Genomic DNA, 16,357 nt, shown 5'->3' with positions numbered 1-16,357 from the left:
CATCCAAGAGAGACAGCCAGCAATGTTAAGAAGCGTACGCCTAAGGAAGTAAACTTGGGACTTCTACAGAAGGATAAACACCCTTTTGTAAGTAAAAATATTTAAATAAGCAATAAAAGCAAAAACTTTGAAAAGCTTAGAGTGGACCTGGGTTGATTTTTATTCCTTCAGAATTTGCCACAGATAAATTGCATCAGATGTTGCTAAAATGCTCTAAGCTTAATATCGTATATAAAGGAGCATCTAATAGATGTATCTCTATCAGGAGCTATAAAGCTCTTAGGAGGCTTTGATCAGTCCCAATGCTGCAAAACATCAAAATGAGACATTATGGACACTCTCCTCCTGTTGGCAGTGATTTCTGTGAGCAAACAACAAGAAAATGCAGTTAATATGTTCCAAAAGATGTAATGAGCTTTTTCTGTAGGGGATTGGGCTGCTTAATCAGTTACTTTACAGGTGTTGCTCTCAGTCCTCTTTGGGCAAAAGGACAGAAGTATTCAAGGCTAGCTATAAAGATAAATTAGGCAACATTATCTAGAGAGACTGCTGTGAAAACTTTACTTATGCAGGAAATTCTCTTTTCTGGAAGATGTTTTCACATTAAAGTCTCCAGACATTAAAGAACATGCATTTTCTATGGTTTAAAGCTATCTTTGATTCTTAGGAGCTTCATAAGAGAAGGACAAGTAAATACAAGTTTGGGTAATGAAAACAAGATGCAAAAAATCAAAGTGCAACCATCTTCTATAGTATCGGAAACAGTTTGATAGACACCTAATCTAAATCAGAACTTTGAAGAAACTCCCAGTAAGGTACGTGAGCTTTCCAGGATGATAATGTTTGTTTTCCTGGAACTGTTATGCACTTTCATAGGCAGTTGGAGGAATCTGGTGAAGGGCACAAATGTCTTTGAGGATTCTCCAAGTACATGTGGGGAACATCAGCAATAGGTGCTAAGGGAGGCTTGCGTAACGAGAAGGGTAGCATTTCTGGAGGAGTAGGGACTGGATCTTTGTGCAGTCTCTCCCAGCCCAGCCCCAGAAGGGCTGTCTGCACCCAGATTAATCTCTGACAAAACACCTATCCTTCCCAGATTGTGGTGTTTTGTTTTTTTTTTACTTACAGAAAATTTACTGGCAGTTACTGTGCAAAGTTCCCACTGTACTGACTCCTTCCTCACCCTTGCCCTGTGATCCCCTCCACAGGACTGTGACTCTGGAGCAGGGATTCCCAGTCCACAGGCCCCCTCCTAATGTCAAGGCAGTTTTCTCTGCTGGAATGGCCTCTGTGGTTGCCATGACAGTGACTAGCAGGATCATAATACAAAGGTGAGGAGCTTGTAAGTTGAAGAAGGCCTCATGTAGGGTTTGATTGATAGAAAAAGTGATTTTTAGCGTGGTAAGAAGGAGTGTGAGCGGCTCCTCCACTTGCCCCTCGCTGGGTTCCCAGGGCCCTAAGCCCTCTTGCAAATAAGAAGGTATTTGCCCAGAAGCTGTGAGAACAGAAGCTTATCTAAAAAAACTAAGGAATTCTTCCATTTCTCTCTGAAGGATTCCAAATTGCTAAAAATGAGGCAAAGAGGAGCTACTGATCCATCCATTCCAAAGTATCTGTTATACTGTGACTAGCTGCAGCTTGGAGTATATACTGTTACTGGCAGGTTTAAACACCTTGACGCTTGTTTTTTCCCGTATCTGCCATATATTTGAATATGCTTAGAAATCAGAGAACTTTCTTACTTTTGTAAAGAGTAGCATGTTAATATATAAAAGATTCTAGACTATACTAAGGGCAAACTTTTTGGATAGGATTTGGAGAGGTTATTTGTCTTTTGGCCAGTCAGTTTTGCAGTTAACATTACTCTCATTCATTAAAAAGAGCTACAAGACTTTAGGTTGATGCCACAAAGTGCTGTTTGTTCTAATTCCCACAGTTGCTTCTTATCTATATGTTTTTCAGGGGACTCATAAGATATAAAGCTGCTGCTACTATACCTGCTGTAATGAACAAACCTGTTCCCTGTTGGTAGTCAATAGACAACAATAGAATGGTAAGGTTCATCAGAAATTAAAAATCTTTGACTGAATTTTCATTACTGTAATGGTCTAATTCTCAAATCAGCTGAGCATGTGTATCAGTCGGAAGTCAGAATGACTTCTAACATAATATTCCCATTACCAACTAGTGGAGTTCCTAGAGAGAAAGAAGAAGGGAAAATGTCAGAAGAAATACTTTTACAATGCTTTCTTTGTGCTTGCTAGTGTTGTTTCAGGCCTGCATTTAGTCAGTAAACTGTGAGGAAGAAGCATGGAAAATATACTTGTGTTATGCCTGGGATTAAATACATATTGGATATACAGCTGGAGTCAAGTTATCAGTATATCGTAATGATAGTTCCTCTTTTTACTTGGTGTCAATCAGAAATCATGGTTTCTAGACATGAATGACCCAAATAATGAAATATGAATTTTTTAACTTGCAAAGGAGTGTGGTTTCATTAGAAAAGGTGAGGAACAGGGACCTGAAAGTCAAAAGTATATTTCCATGTGGTGAAAGAGTCACCATATAGCTGTAGGCAATTCATGTAGGTCCAAATTTTCTGTATGTTGCACCTATAGCTGCAACCAGATTTTCAAAAGAGCTCAACACTCAGCATACAGCTATAGGTTGCTTTATCAAGTCCTCTGCTTTGCCAGGGGTCTGTGCCACTAGAAGCCAATAGCAGTAGAAGACTTAGGGGACTTAGATGTCTACTCTGTTCAGTTCTGTACTAGACTGTCAGCCTAATGGAAATAGGAAATGGCCAAAATCAAACACAAACTGACATTAAATTCACACTTTCAAATGGTTCCCTTTTGAAAATAATGTAGGCTAGATCCAATTGGCAATTACCACTTATTTGTTATGAACAAGTAAAATTCCAATTAGGCTGATTTGAGCCTCAGCTACCCCCTCAGATTGGATTGGCAATTAAGGTACCAGGTGTACTAGTAATTATGGTTTACCATGAAATTACCCTCCCTTCTCCCCTCTCCCCCCAAAAAACCATCGAATTAGCCATGAGTGAAATTATATTTATCACAGGACCCTGTGCAGTAGAGACTTTGCAAATAAATACAAGCAATTAGAAAACCACTCTGAGTGCTGTGCCAACACAGTAATTAGGGTTTGAAGACAGGAATTTTTGCAGAAGCCAAATTGGCTGGGTTGTCATACAAGAGGAGCTGCAAGTGTCTTCAGCAAGCACCCCTGAGAGTGCAGATCCAGTCACTGGCTCTCCTGGTCCCCTCGCAGAAGCAGACCCAGCAGAAGGAACAATGCAGAGAATAGAGTGTTCTCTCAATATAATCCTGTAGTAAGAAGCAGACTTTGTGAATTCACCAGTTTAGTGTTTTCCAAGATGTTATAGTGACCCCAGTGGATAACAGGCAGGTTACCAATAGTCAGACCAATACAAGGCTGATGCAGTGTATTTCAGCAGACGAAAGTGTAAACAAAAGGCTAGCAAGCATAAACTAAACCTGGATTATTTTTTCTTGCCCAGAGAATTAAAAGCAAACTTCTTGTCCTAATATTCGAATTTTAGCCCCTATAGTTGCAGCCTGTTATTTCAGTGACAATTTCCAAGTGTCATGCTGTTGTACCTGCTAATGAATAAATCAGCTTCTGACCTTTTCTATCCCCTTTCCTCTTAGAGTTGCATAAATGCAATTGTCTCAGGTCTAATAGCCAAAGCGTAGAATGCTGTACCACAGAGCTTTTGACTTTGGTAGATGGAATAACTATCCCACTTAATTAACGCTTCTGCATTTACTACCTTGGAGGCTGTCTGGTCCAGTTGTTTTTGTGTATCATCAGTAGGGGATCATGGACTAAATATTGTTGTGTATACATTTTAATGGTCACTTTTTTTTTTTTTACTTTTGAGGAAGTAGCTTTGCCTCACCCAATGTGCAGAAATACTGAACGTTTTATTTTTCAAGTCGTTTACCCATCCAAATATGCATAAACATACTGTATTTCCTTTAGAACGCTAAGAATTTTTCCTAGCTTAGAGACAAAGTGTTACATTGCTTTTAAGCAAGCAAAGAAAAAAATCTTTGATTTATAAATTCTCACATCTTTACATCAGTGTTTGTAAGACTAAGAATTACCTCTCCCCAGAGACCATCTTCTCACCAAAGGAGTCAGTCCTAGGCCTTCAGATACCTGGGACATTGGGGGTTTTCATGAATTATGATAGATAATGGTATATTTCCCAGTCTCCTAGGTTTCCAACACAGTTAATGCTGCACAGGGTCTTTCTCTTACAGAGTGTGCTCAAACTCTCTGATATTATTTCTACTTAAGCAGGTAACACATCTAAGAACTTCAGCTCAGTTTGGAAGCCAGGTAATTCTGGATTTGGCCAAAGCAGACTTATACAAGATACTATGGCTGATACAAGTGAAGTTAGATATTGAGGAATGTTTGAAAAAGTTTTCTTCCAGAAACTGTCTCTCCTACAATACAACCCACCAGGACAAGAAAAACCCCTCTTTTCCTCCATGATACATCTGCCATAGGCTGGTGCCCGGGAACCTTTTCCCATGGACTTACACCAGCAAGGCATTCTTATCTGGAAGAGAATTGTTCCAATGGTTTTGTAGAGTAAGAATCTAAAGCAAAATATAAAAGATAGAAGAAACTAAAAAAATACAGTCTTACAACAGAAGTATTCACATTTTCTTACCTGTGTACACTGCTGATACTCCCATCTCTGCATGCCTTAGATTTCATCCAAAGGGAATAATTTCCCTTTTCTAGAAAGTAGAGACAAACTGAAAAATTAACAACTGTTTGCAGAACAAGGAAACAGAGCTGGCAAAATGAATGATATTACAGATATTACTTTCTGGTTACTGTCATGCTTTTTATATCATCTGCCAAGGATTAGAAATTCATCAGAAAGGACTCTGATATTGCAGTAAAATGGTTATTTCTCACAGTAATGTGTGGTCTCTTCATGTCTTGAGCACATTTTCAGAAATTTATCTAAATAGTCTAAAGCCTCTACACAAAAACTTGGTCTTCATATTCCTAAAAATGGCTAGTTTTGAGAACAAATAATAGGCTTGGAAAAAAAACCAAAATCTTCTCTTTTCTAACTCTAAAATGAACCCCAGAAAAATAGAATGCAGGCAACCAAAGGTTTGCCTGCCTTCCTTATGTCTGCAATAGAGTCACTGTGTATGTCAGGGGAAAAAAGGGAGAGCATTGTAAAGATTTTGTTCTTTCTACTGCCAAAACATTCATATGACAGCAAAATTTACTGACATATTTTGGAAAAAGAAGTGTGCTTCTTTAAAATGGAGGGTGGGGTTGTTCTCTATAAATTAATGTGTTATTTTTTTCCTTTTTTTTAATAGCATACCATCTCCTAAATTCCACTTCTGAGCCTAAGGCGACTTTCTTTCCATTTCACTTAGATGTGATCTTGCAAGGACTTAATAATATAGTGAGGAATGCAATTAAAGGATTGACTGTAGAACCTAGTACATTCGAATGGCATCATAAATAAATTACAATTATTACTAAAGATGCTTGGCATTAAAGAGGAAAAGACTAAGGAAAACAATAAATTCACTTCATTAGATTTACACAATGTATAATGCAAAATATATTGACAAAAGCAAGCTGTCAGCATAATAATTTGTCTCCCTGTCTGTAAAATATGACATGATACTTCTTCCCATTTCAGTAAGAACAATCTAGGACGGAGACAGCACAGAATAGAACATTTGGATCACAGTAATTCAAACTACCTGTTTAAGTTAGACAAATGAAAAAAATAGACTCCAGCCCACACATTGTGGCCTGGCACAGAGTAGCATCCAAAGATGAATGCAGCTGATGCAATTAATTTGTTGGGCCCTTACTTATCACCTACAGACTGAGGCTTCGTATATTATGAGATCATTTCCTGGAGCATGCACAACGTGCTATTTCAGCTTGGCTCCATCCAAACAGGACAATTTACTGTGGCCAGAAGGGTCCAGAATTACCACCATATCACATTATTAAAATGCTGTCATAGTTAGTTCAGCCATTTGACCCCCAAGTATTAGGTCTGCCATGGGCTTCTGCTAAGGATGGCATGTGAAAGGTCTCTTTCTTTTTGGTCTATCTTATGCCTGTCACTTTTTGTCCTTTTGACACTTTAAATATGGGAAATTCACAAGCTCTGGTGCAGGATTTTCTTGTTTGCACTTACCTGTGTGCTGGGGTCTGTTTGATCATGTTCTTCTCTTCATGAAATCTTAGGGTAACGTATAGTTTGTCTGTAAGAAACAGATATTACCCAGTGCTACACAAACTCTCCTGCATGTAGGGTCACCCCACACATGAAAGCAGTACAACGAACAGAGCTAGCACACTCACTGTGGCCAAACTGCCATATCCCACAATTTGCTTAACTGTTTTCCCGATGAAAGCAGAAGTGTGACCAGAATCATGCTAGCGGCTTTAACAAGTACTTTAGTGAGTCGCAGCTTAATATGATTATTTAAAGGTAGCCAGCACCCTCCTTCTGCAAAGAGGGTTCTGGCAGTCCTTGCAGGAATCCAGCACTTCCTACTGGCCTTCAATAGCCAGGAATGATGCAGCTCCTTCACAGTCAAACATACCTGCAAAAACAAAACAGAGATTCTCCATTGTTTGTCTTCAGCAGGCCTAGGAAGCCCTGTCTGCATCCACAAATTAACATGAAAATTTCTCACAATTCAGTATATTGTACAGAGTAAACAGAGTTCAGTTTATTGTTTTTTAACTTAAATAATAAGATCTGTGGGGCTCTTGTTTCTCCGTGTACAGCCCCAGCATACTGTACCCCTGAAGACAGAGCAGCATCTCTACTGAACACTTTATTTTTATTTACCAAAAATGGATTGTGTTTGGAAGTGTGTAACTCACACTACTACTCTAGCTATGTCCACCTTCTCATTTCAGGTGGAATTGATCTTTCCTGTAAAATGCTACCGAGAGTCAAAGCATTCACAGAGAGGAAGTTTTTCTGCTTGGCTGTTAGAAACTAAATCCTGTCTACTATCCAGAGCCGTTCTGAGTATTCTTAAGGCACGTGCAGAACAGTAATCTGATTTCAAAGAAAAATGAACAATCTACCTATACTGAACTACTTACTATTTAGCTATGCGATATGAAAATAAGATATTGCTCTAATGACATTTGAAGTCAATGAAAAAGCTTATATTGACATAATTAACTGACTGCAGCATTTTCCCACTATCTCAAGGACCCATTTCTATTCATGTCTTTGCTCCTGAAACATTCTTCCTTGTTGTACATTTCAAATCTAGTAGTGAATGTCTTATCGTGAACTCAGTAACTGAACTCTCTACAACAATATTAACTGAGGCTGATTATCCACCAGGCTTGCATGTGCATGTGTTTTTGTTTTACATTATATAAATAGCTGTCCAGCCCTGAGAGCAAGATAAGATGCAAGTCTTTGAACTGCAGGAAGGACAACACGAGTGACTGACAGCAGCAAACCCGTGAGACTGGTTGAGACAACTTTAATTTATTTGTACAGCATGCATATGGAAGGGTCCTCACCTCCCGTTTTGGTAATGATAAATGACAAGATGTTGACAGTTATTAATTAAACTGCCTGGCATAGCAATGTACATGATGATAAGACCTAAGAAATGTGTAGCATTCCTTCTACCCCATCATGAGAATGAGGCCCCTCCACTGTTCTCTGGCACAGCAGAGATTAGACTAAAGCATCAATATTCCAGTACAAGCTGGCTACCTAGTAACTGCCTGAACACAAGGCCCTAAAATTGAAATCCTCTCTCATGCGATGTGTAGTAATTAAACTTGAGCATTCTTTCTGCAGGAAATGTTTCTCCTGTGTTGTTCCCACAGATTGTGCTACAACAACAATTTTAGCCCCATGAACTATTAACTGATTATAAAGGGATATTCTCAGTCTGCTTTAACTGAGGATCAAAGGCAAAAATGTTTTATTTTTTCTTGCCAGATATTGTAATTTAGGATACAAAACACGAAGCGTACACAGGACTCAAGGCTTTGGTCAGTCAAACATAATGGACTCGGGGGAGTAACTCACACCCCATTTCAGCTTTTCTGATTTGACTTGCCAATATTCCACCTGCTTTTCTTCCTTTAAAAATCCATTGCCCCACAATTGCAATGCATTTGTCCTATTCTACTTTTACTTATATCTTTCATATCTATATCCTTTAGGTATATACTACTTGGAGCTAATTATGTCTATATACTACTCAATTACTCAGAATTTAATATATGCCCAATTTCTCACCAGCTTACTTGCCTAATGAAGCCTTAGTTTTCTTTTTACAGTCCTTTTGAATTTTACATTGTATAAGAACAGCCTGCTGAGCTAATTCAGTTAGCTAATAGAGATTGTGATGATTTTTGTCTGCATTTGCTGCATAAAGCAGTAAATAAACTCTCAGTGCTGTAAATGTACCGGGAAACTCTCTTCAAGCTTTATGTATCAGTGTGTTTAGAACACTGTACAAAGCACTGGCAAAGAACTGAAGTGGTCTTAAAATAACATTGGTGTTAACCATGTGAGTTAAGGGAAGTTATTTGAATTAGCCACTAGCATTGGAGGTCCTATAGGTCAGAGCTTCCCAGTTTTGTTCCAAAGAGGAGAAAAACAGTCATGACACAAGCAAACTATCTGCTCATTACACAGCCACAGTATCATAGAATTGTTGAGGTTGGAAGGGATCTCTTGAAACCACCTAGTCCAGCCATCTTGCTCAAGCAGGGTCAGCTAGAGAAGGTTGCCCAGGACTGTGTCCAGTCAGGTTTTGCATATCTCTGTGGATGGAGATTCTACAGCCTCTTTGAGTACTCTGTCCCAGTGTTTGACCACTCTCACAGTATTACCAACTGTGCACCCAAAATGAAGGACAAGGAAAGCTTACAGTTATGCTATATCTTATAATCAGGAGCCTGTTGTTCAAGACTGAATTATTTAAATTGTAAAGTAATGTGGCTTAGACATAGAATCAGCATCCATGCTAACTAGAGACACACAAAAGACACATGGGTTTGGACCCCTGCCCAGCACAGTGAAGAGGGTTGGAGTGTCTGCCTATAGAATTGTCTTTATCCTCAAGAGCCAAAACTGAAGCACTGGGATTCTTGGTGTCTGGGCTTGCTGGTTCATGGTAGTGGTGAAAAGGTGTCTAACAGCAGTTGACTTTAGCCTGTTCCTTTGTCAGGACTTGGGGGCTACTGCTGAGGACACAGATGCCCAGCATCTACTCTGCCAATGCTAAAAGCAGTAGTGACAAGCCACTAGGCAATTCCAGCAGAGCAAATGCTACGACTTTTTGCAGCCCCTGGAAAATATTGTTCCTTAGATGATTTGATCTGACTTGCTCAACTTGGCTTCTGTAGTCAAAAAGAAATATTCTGAACTGGAAGTTTATACATTTTAAATTATTACATGATTCACTGTACGCCTTCTTCAAGCTATATGATATGTTCAAAATTAAAATGTATGTGCCCTTTTCTTTTCTTTTGAAGACCTGATATATAGCTTCAGGCCTCTCACTAGATCATTATTTTTACGGAGCATGAAATTTCCATCTTCCTGGGATATTATTTAAACTTACTTTTATGTTTGAAAGTCTGTTGTCAGCCATTTACTTGTTTATAAGGCCTGAAGTTCCCATGAACACTAAGTTATGTGAGGAAAGCTCATTTTAAAATCTTGTGATTCAACATTTTGATCATGCAAAGAGTAAAGAGAAAGAGTAAAGAATGTCATAGATGATGAAAAATTAAAAGCATCGAGAGGCCTGTTTTGAAAGTTTGGTAGAGGAGCTTTCTTTCCTGCATTTAGCCTCAAAGGCTCTGAGAGTAGGACAGGCCACAAGCGTTACTCACCGTTCCCCTCCTGCAGCTCCTAGCCAGGTGGCTCATACTGACAGCCACCTCTCAGGAATATGGGGTGCAATACTGATCTTAGTATCTGCAAATCCTGATCCACTTTTAAAAGTGAGTATCTAACAGCTTCTTTTCTACTCTTCACGTGCATTTCCATATAATAGAATTATGATGTAGTGCAGTATTTGCTACAGAGGCCTATTTCTAGCATTTGCAAATATTGCAAAAAGTCCATGTGTGCGCGCCTTTATGTGTACATATGCATACAAATGAAAAAGAGACTGATTATCATGAAGTCAGTTTTTGCCTTAAGGACAGGAACCTTATTTTGATGTCATGTTACCTTGGCAAAATAAAAAAGGGACTCTGCTCCGTGATGCTTAACACTAGATTTTAAGCGATGATTTAGGTGCAGCACTCATGTGCCAGGACAGCAGGTCCTTAGTGAGTGCCTTCTACGTCCTGTTCCTGCAGCAATGTCTCCTGCAGTACTGGAGCTTGGTAATTCGCCTGTTTTGTCTTCCCTAGTTATGCATCTTGTGCGTTCTGAAATCAGGGAATGTTTTTCCAAAGTAACTTTAGCAGATGTGTAGACTTTACTTTTCCATAAACATTTAGCAGATATGAAATAAACCACATGTATCTGTGCGGTCTGAGGTAGCTGCCAGGAAACACAGGAGGAACCATTTGTGTGGAAGCGTTGGCAGCTGCCATGAGGTTTGTGTCTGAGCATTTTCAAAAAGCAGCAATGAGATAGCACCTCAAGACACGCATTTCCAATAGGAAAAATACAATGGCTGACTAAGGAGGGTTGGAATCAGTCACTGATGAAAACTAAATACAATGCAAAAAAACAGTATTGTGCTATAAAAAAAAGAGTGAGAAGAAAGTGGCAGCTAAATAATTACTTCCCCTAGAGCAGCAGCCTTTCCAAAGTCACCATGGCACTTACACAAAGGGGGTCTTTTAGAAATACATACACAGCTTAATCATTTTCATAGTTGTTAAAAACACTTTCCAGTATTATTAAATGCACACACACAAAAAAGGCACTATAAAAAAGCAAACCCTCTCCCATATGATTACATAGCAAGCAAAAAAATTTATGATCTCAGAAAACAAAAGTAGATGCTAACTACATCTACTCTCCTTCCAGTGACAGTCTCCTGACTCAACTCACTCTGCAATTAAATCTTGTAAAGCCCTCAAGCTGGTGGCAGCACAAAATACCCTCTTTAAAGGCACTAAGTGCCTTTCATAATGTGAGGCTTTGGTTTTTCTTGGGACTGCCAGAATGTTTAACCTGCTTTTCTTTTGTTATTTTATTCTGTTATTATTTTATATTTCTACTGTACAGCCCTAACTGCCTTCACTGGGCTGGGATTTTTCGGTCCCATACATGAAGAGCTTGCAGCCTGAAAGTTTTTACAGTGTACTTGCTGACTGTATTTTACTATGTTTTGCATTTAGTATAATTTATCTTCAGAGAAGGAACTGCTTTAAATATCTGTTATTTTTAACAGTTGAGCACTATGACCTCCATGACTAGAACTACTTTAAATGTTCCAGCTGGTTTTAGACCTTTCGAATTTGTCTACCTGACTAGAATTAAATTTAACATTTAACAGTAGCAACATATTGATGTGTGTAACGGTATGAAAAAGAATACATAGCAACACTGTACGTATGGGTCTTTTTTTTTTTAGTTTAAGGGTAAATCCCACTGCTGTATTATTTAATATTTAAAAAACATTTATTCAATGCACTCCTGTAAGGCAATAACAGATTGTTCAGCTTCTCAACCAAAGCATGACCAGGTGCTTTTTCTTCTTTTCTTTAGAAACAGTCAAATGAATGAGGCCAGCAGGTTCAAATTTTTAATTTTTTTTTCTTTTTTCCTTTTTCCCCTAGTTAGAAAACATAGACCCATTTTCTGGTTGTTGATACACCTTTTAATATCCTCACATTCTCTGTGATTCTTAACCAGGGGCAAGAGAGCATGCTATAATTTTCTTCCTGCAGTTACAATCAGAAAAATATGTCAGACAATGTCTACACTTTTTTCCTGCTGAAACTTAATTGAAATGTAAAATACTGAATATGTTAAGGAAGAGAGCTACATTTGTTAGTATCATAATAAAAGAAGACTAAAGAAACATCCTAACTGGTACATGTGTAGATTTTAGTATTACATCTGAGTAAAAATATTTTGAAATAACACTGGTACGTGCTGATTTACTATGAAATATGTCCAAAAGGATGTGTGTGGGGTTTTTAAGGTAAACGGTGTACTTGGCCTTGTCCTCAACTGCTTGCAAAAAATATAATTGAAATTAAGTCAAAGGAGAGAGCTCAGCTTAAACCAACTGACAAGTTAATACTTGTTTACTCAAATTCTGAGAGGTTATTAAGCTTAAGCATTAAATCCAAATATTCTTACCTGCTACGTATGTCAAGATTATTTTTGAGAGATTAAATGTTACTGAGAATTCTCAGTTTTGGCTCTTGAGATGTAACTCACGCCTAAAATGGGCTGATGCTTGATTCTGCAAACCATCACCAATTCTACATTCACTGGTACTGAGAAAGCTATCTTGCCAGGAGTGCAGCATGCAGACATACAGCTGAGTCACAGACAGCTTTTGTCTTCTTAAGAACAGGGGTCTTGCTTAATCTATACAGCCTGTGAACAGCACAGAAGTCCATTCTATAAACTAGAAAGAACAGAATGTGAGTATAAAGGGTTCTGAGAGTACAACAGAAGATTTTTAAGAACGCTGAATTTAAAATGTGATTCTCCACCGTATTTCTGATATGAAGGGGGTGATAATGTAAGGTAGCATGGAGGAGGTTAGACATAGCTATAATAGGAAAGGCTTCTCTTTGGCAACTATGGAATAATGATCCAAAGAGTTCCTCATTGATGCAGCATTTTGCAGGATTTTTTAATTTTACTTGGGAATGTGTCATAATTATGTTCGAGATTTTTTTGATACCTCAGTAATCAGAAGAAAGCTTTTTCAAGCTTTTTAAATTTGCAGATACCTGGAAATTTCCAGTGGAGGTGTACTCTCCTGTGTAGTGAACATATTTGATATAGGGTAATTTTTCTCAGTCAATTTCCAGACCACCCCCCCTTAGAAGTAGTCCCCAGAGTCTAGGTGTTCATAGCCCATGACTCAAGAAATTATCTGAAATTTTTTTCTGTTAAGTGAATTTCTTGAATGGTAACTCATTTTAAATTGTCAGGTGCTGCAGATGTGAAGAATCCTTCCATTATTACTGCTAAATGTGTTTGGTTTTCCTGATTAGTATGGCTTTTTTGGCCTTTCATAAGTAGAAAGATTTTTTTAAAACTGCATAAATGTAATCTGGGTGATTGTCCTTTAAATATTGTCTTAGGATCCAGACGTCAAAAATCAGTACAGCTCCACTGAAACCCATCTTGGTTGCAGTTTTCTCTTGGATGTGATTTTCTTCTCAGTTATGTTTTGTTTAAAAAAAAAAAAAAAAAAAAGGTTCCTGGACCAGCTTCTCATCAGACTTGTGTGTGAGGTCTCACCAAACAGCCAGTTCCAAATATGTTTTTAGTATACCTGCTATTGCCCCAAATACCACCCATAAACTTTCTATTATAAGTTAGGGGGTTTTACGTGAATGCCCTTAGGCATGTTGTCATTTCCACTGCTCTTGGACCTTCTATTTGCCTTCTAAATAGCAGAGCATTCTATATATATTAACAGTTATATTTTCATGGTTTGCAGAGAAATACAAGTAAATTCAAAGTCATTGGGTATGATGTCTGTATGTAACATGTACTTCAAAATAATAGTGGTGTATTTCAGTAAATATAGGGTGATGGTATTGCCCACCAAGACAGAATTATATATTTGAGAGCTGTGTAGCTTAAAAGTAAATTGGATGTGGACTGAGTTTATTGCTCATGCAGACTGTCTGTTCAGACTATGCTACAAAACAGTTGCATACACATCTGATGGCCACTTTGAGGTTCCAAGCATCCCAAAATAATGAAAAGTTAGCTAAATCCTTACATTGTAGACAGACAGCATTTCCAGCTAGAAGAAAGGGACATGCCTGAAGATACAATGCTTAAATTCTGAAATTATGCCTGTTTTCCCAGTAAGGATATCCTGTTCACTAATTCCTGTCACTGAACTATCCTCCATTGAATGCTTGCATTTCTAACACTTTTCACTCCACAAAGTACTATTGTTCTGTTCTTGTTGCAAGTGTAAGTCCAAAGAATAATCCTTATGACTGTTAGCTCTTGATGCCATATTAGAGATGTTGATGACAAAACTAATTCTAGAAAAACATATCTTTTAAAATGACTGGGCCTATTCTTGGCTCCTAGGAGGACCCTGGACATCTCTGATTTGAAGATTAATTTATTCAGAGGCCCATATTAATTGATGAAAAGGCTGAAATTTCATATGCATTTTCTCAATTCATTTCAAGTCCATGCAATTGTCTGTCCTCTCTCTCCCCTCAATAATGATTTCCTGATAGCACTACTTTCGTTTCTAGATACGCAGAAATTCATCATGAGTGAAAAGTTTCTGGTTCTCAGCACCACCCTTAATCTGAAGAACAATTTTAGAAGAAAACTATCACTTTTAAAACGAACGTCTCCTGCTAATTTGACTAGAAAAAAATAAGGCCCTGCAAATAGCAAAACCCTCCAAATGGGAGAGTAATTACCTTAAATTAAGCCTTATTTCTGGTTATATAAAAAAAAACCCCAACAACCACCCAATTCTAAAAGCATGTTGTGCAGACTGGAAGCATTGGAGTTAAATACCGGGCATTTTATAGTGAAAGGGAAGGAAATAGACAGGAGGAAGGAAGGAAGAAGAGATTAGAGAATCTGACAGATGTAAATAGTCTCAGAGGAGCCACTATGTCCCAAGGCCTCTCCTAAGGGAAGTTTTTACACCAAAGAATCTGGTAGCCTGAATGAAGAATGACATCACTTATTTATTTAGCCAGAGCTGAGATGTTTTCTTAAGACATTGAAATAACCTCATGCCACAAGCATTAAATTGTTGGTGAAGTGATAAAGAAGTTTGTTTAATTTAGGGGCTTGATAACCATGAAATAAATACACTTTTATTCCTTAGTTTGAAAGTGTAAATTGCCTGGAAAGCCATGAACAAGAAAGCTTGAGTCTGAAGGTTAATACTACACACAGCCTGATGTGGGAGTCTTCAGTAGCGAGATGCATGACTTTGGACTTGTAACTCAGTCAAGGAGTTGGGGCTGCTTCCCTTTGAGATTAAAATGATGGCATTACCCTTATGGACACCAAGCACAGACCAATGTTTCCAATGTTTTAGTGCTGAAGTGTCATGACAGCCCCCCCCTAGATCAGTTAGAATCCGAGTAGCCAATATGTGGCAAAAAATGCAATTCACATCACACCCTGCCTCAGCTGGGATGGCTAAAGTGGATGTTCATGGCACCAGCGTGAGCCAGTCAGCCCCTGGTAGGACCAGAGAGAAGCAGAGCTGGGATGGATTACAAGCTTAGATACTAAAGTGCTCAAAACGACACCAAGCTGAGTGGCATGGTTGATACTCTAGAGGGAAATTACGTCCTCCAGAGGGACCTTAACAGGCTTGGGAGGTAGGCCCATGTGAACGTCAAGAAGTTCAACAAGGCCCAGTGCAAGGTCTTGCACCTGGGTCAAGGCAATCCCAAACAGGGGTACTGGCTGGGCAATGAGTGTATTGCAAGCCGTCCTGCAGAGAAGGACTAGTGAGTATTAGTGGATGAAAAACTGAATATGACCTGGCAATGTGTGCTCACAGGCCAGAAAGCCAATCGTATCCTGGACAGCATCAAAAGTAGCATGGCCAGCAGGTCAAGGGAGGTGATTATGCACCTCTTCTCCGTTTCGTGAGACCCCACCTGGAGCACTGCATCCAACTCTGGGGGGCCCAGCATAAGAAAGACATGGATCTCCTCGAGTGGGTCCGGAGGAGGGTCACAAAGATGATCGGAGGCGGGGGGGCTGGAGCACTTTTCCTGTGAGGACAGGCTGAGACAGTTGGGGTTGTTTAGCCTGGGGAAGAGAAGGTTCCAGGGAGACCTTATAGCGGCCTTCAAGTACTTAAAGGGGGCCTAGAGGAAAGATGGGGAGGGACTCTTTATCAGGGAGTCTAGTGATAGGATGAGGGGTAATGCTTTTAAAGTGAAAGAGGGTAGATTTAGGTTAGGTATTAGGAAGAAATTCTTTACTGTGAGGGTGGTGAGACACTGGAACAGGTTGCCCAGAGAAGTTGTCCATGCCCCCTCCCTGGAGGTGTTTAATTTAGCCATACATTATGATGCAGTAGAGGTGAGATAATGTTTTGAAGATTGTCTTTGTGTTCCTTAT

This window comes from Gavia stellata, chromosome 28, assembly GCF_030936135.1.
Source record: "Gavia stellata isolate bGavSte3 chromosome 28, bGavSte3.hap2, whole genome shotgun sequence".
Taxonomy (NCBI): domain Eukaryota; kingdom Metazoa; phylum Chordata; class Aves; order Gaviiformes; family Gaviidae; genus Gavia; species Gavia stellata.
Note: the sequence above shows the minus strand (reverse complement) of the source record.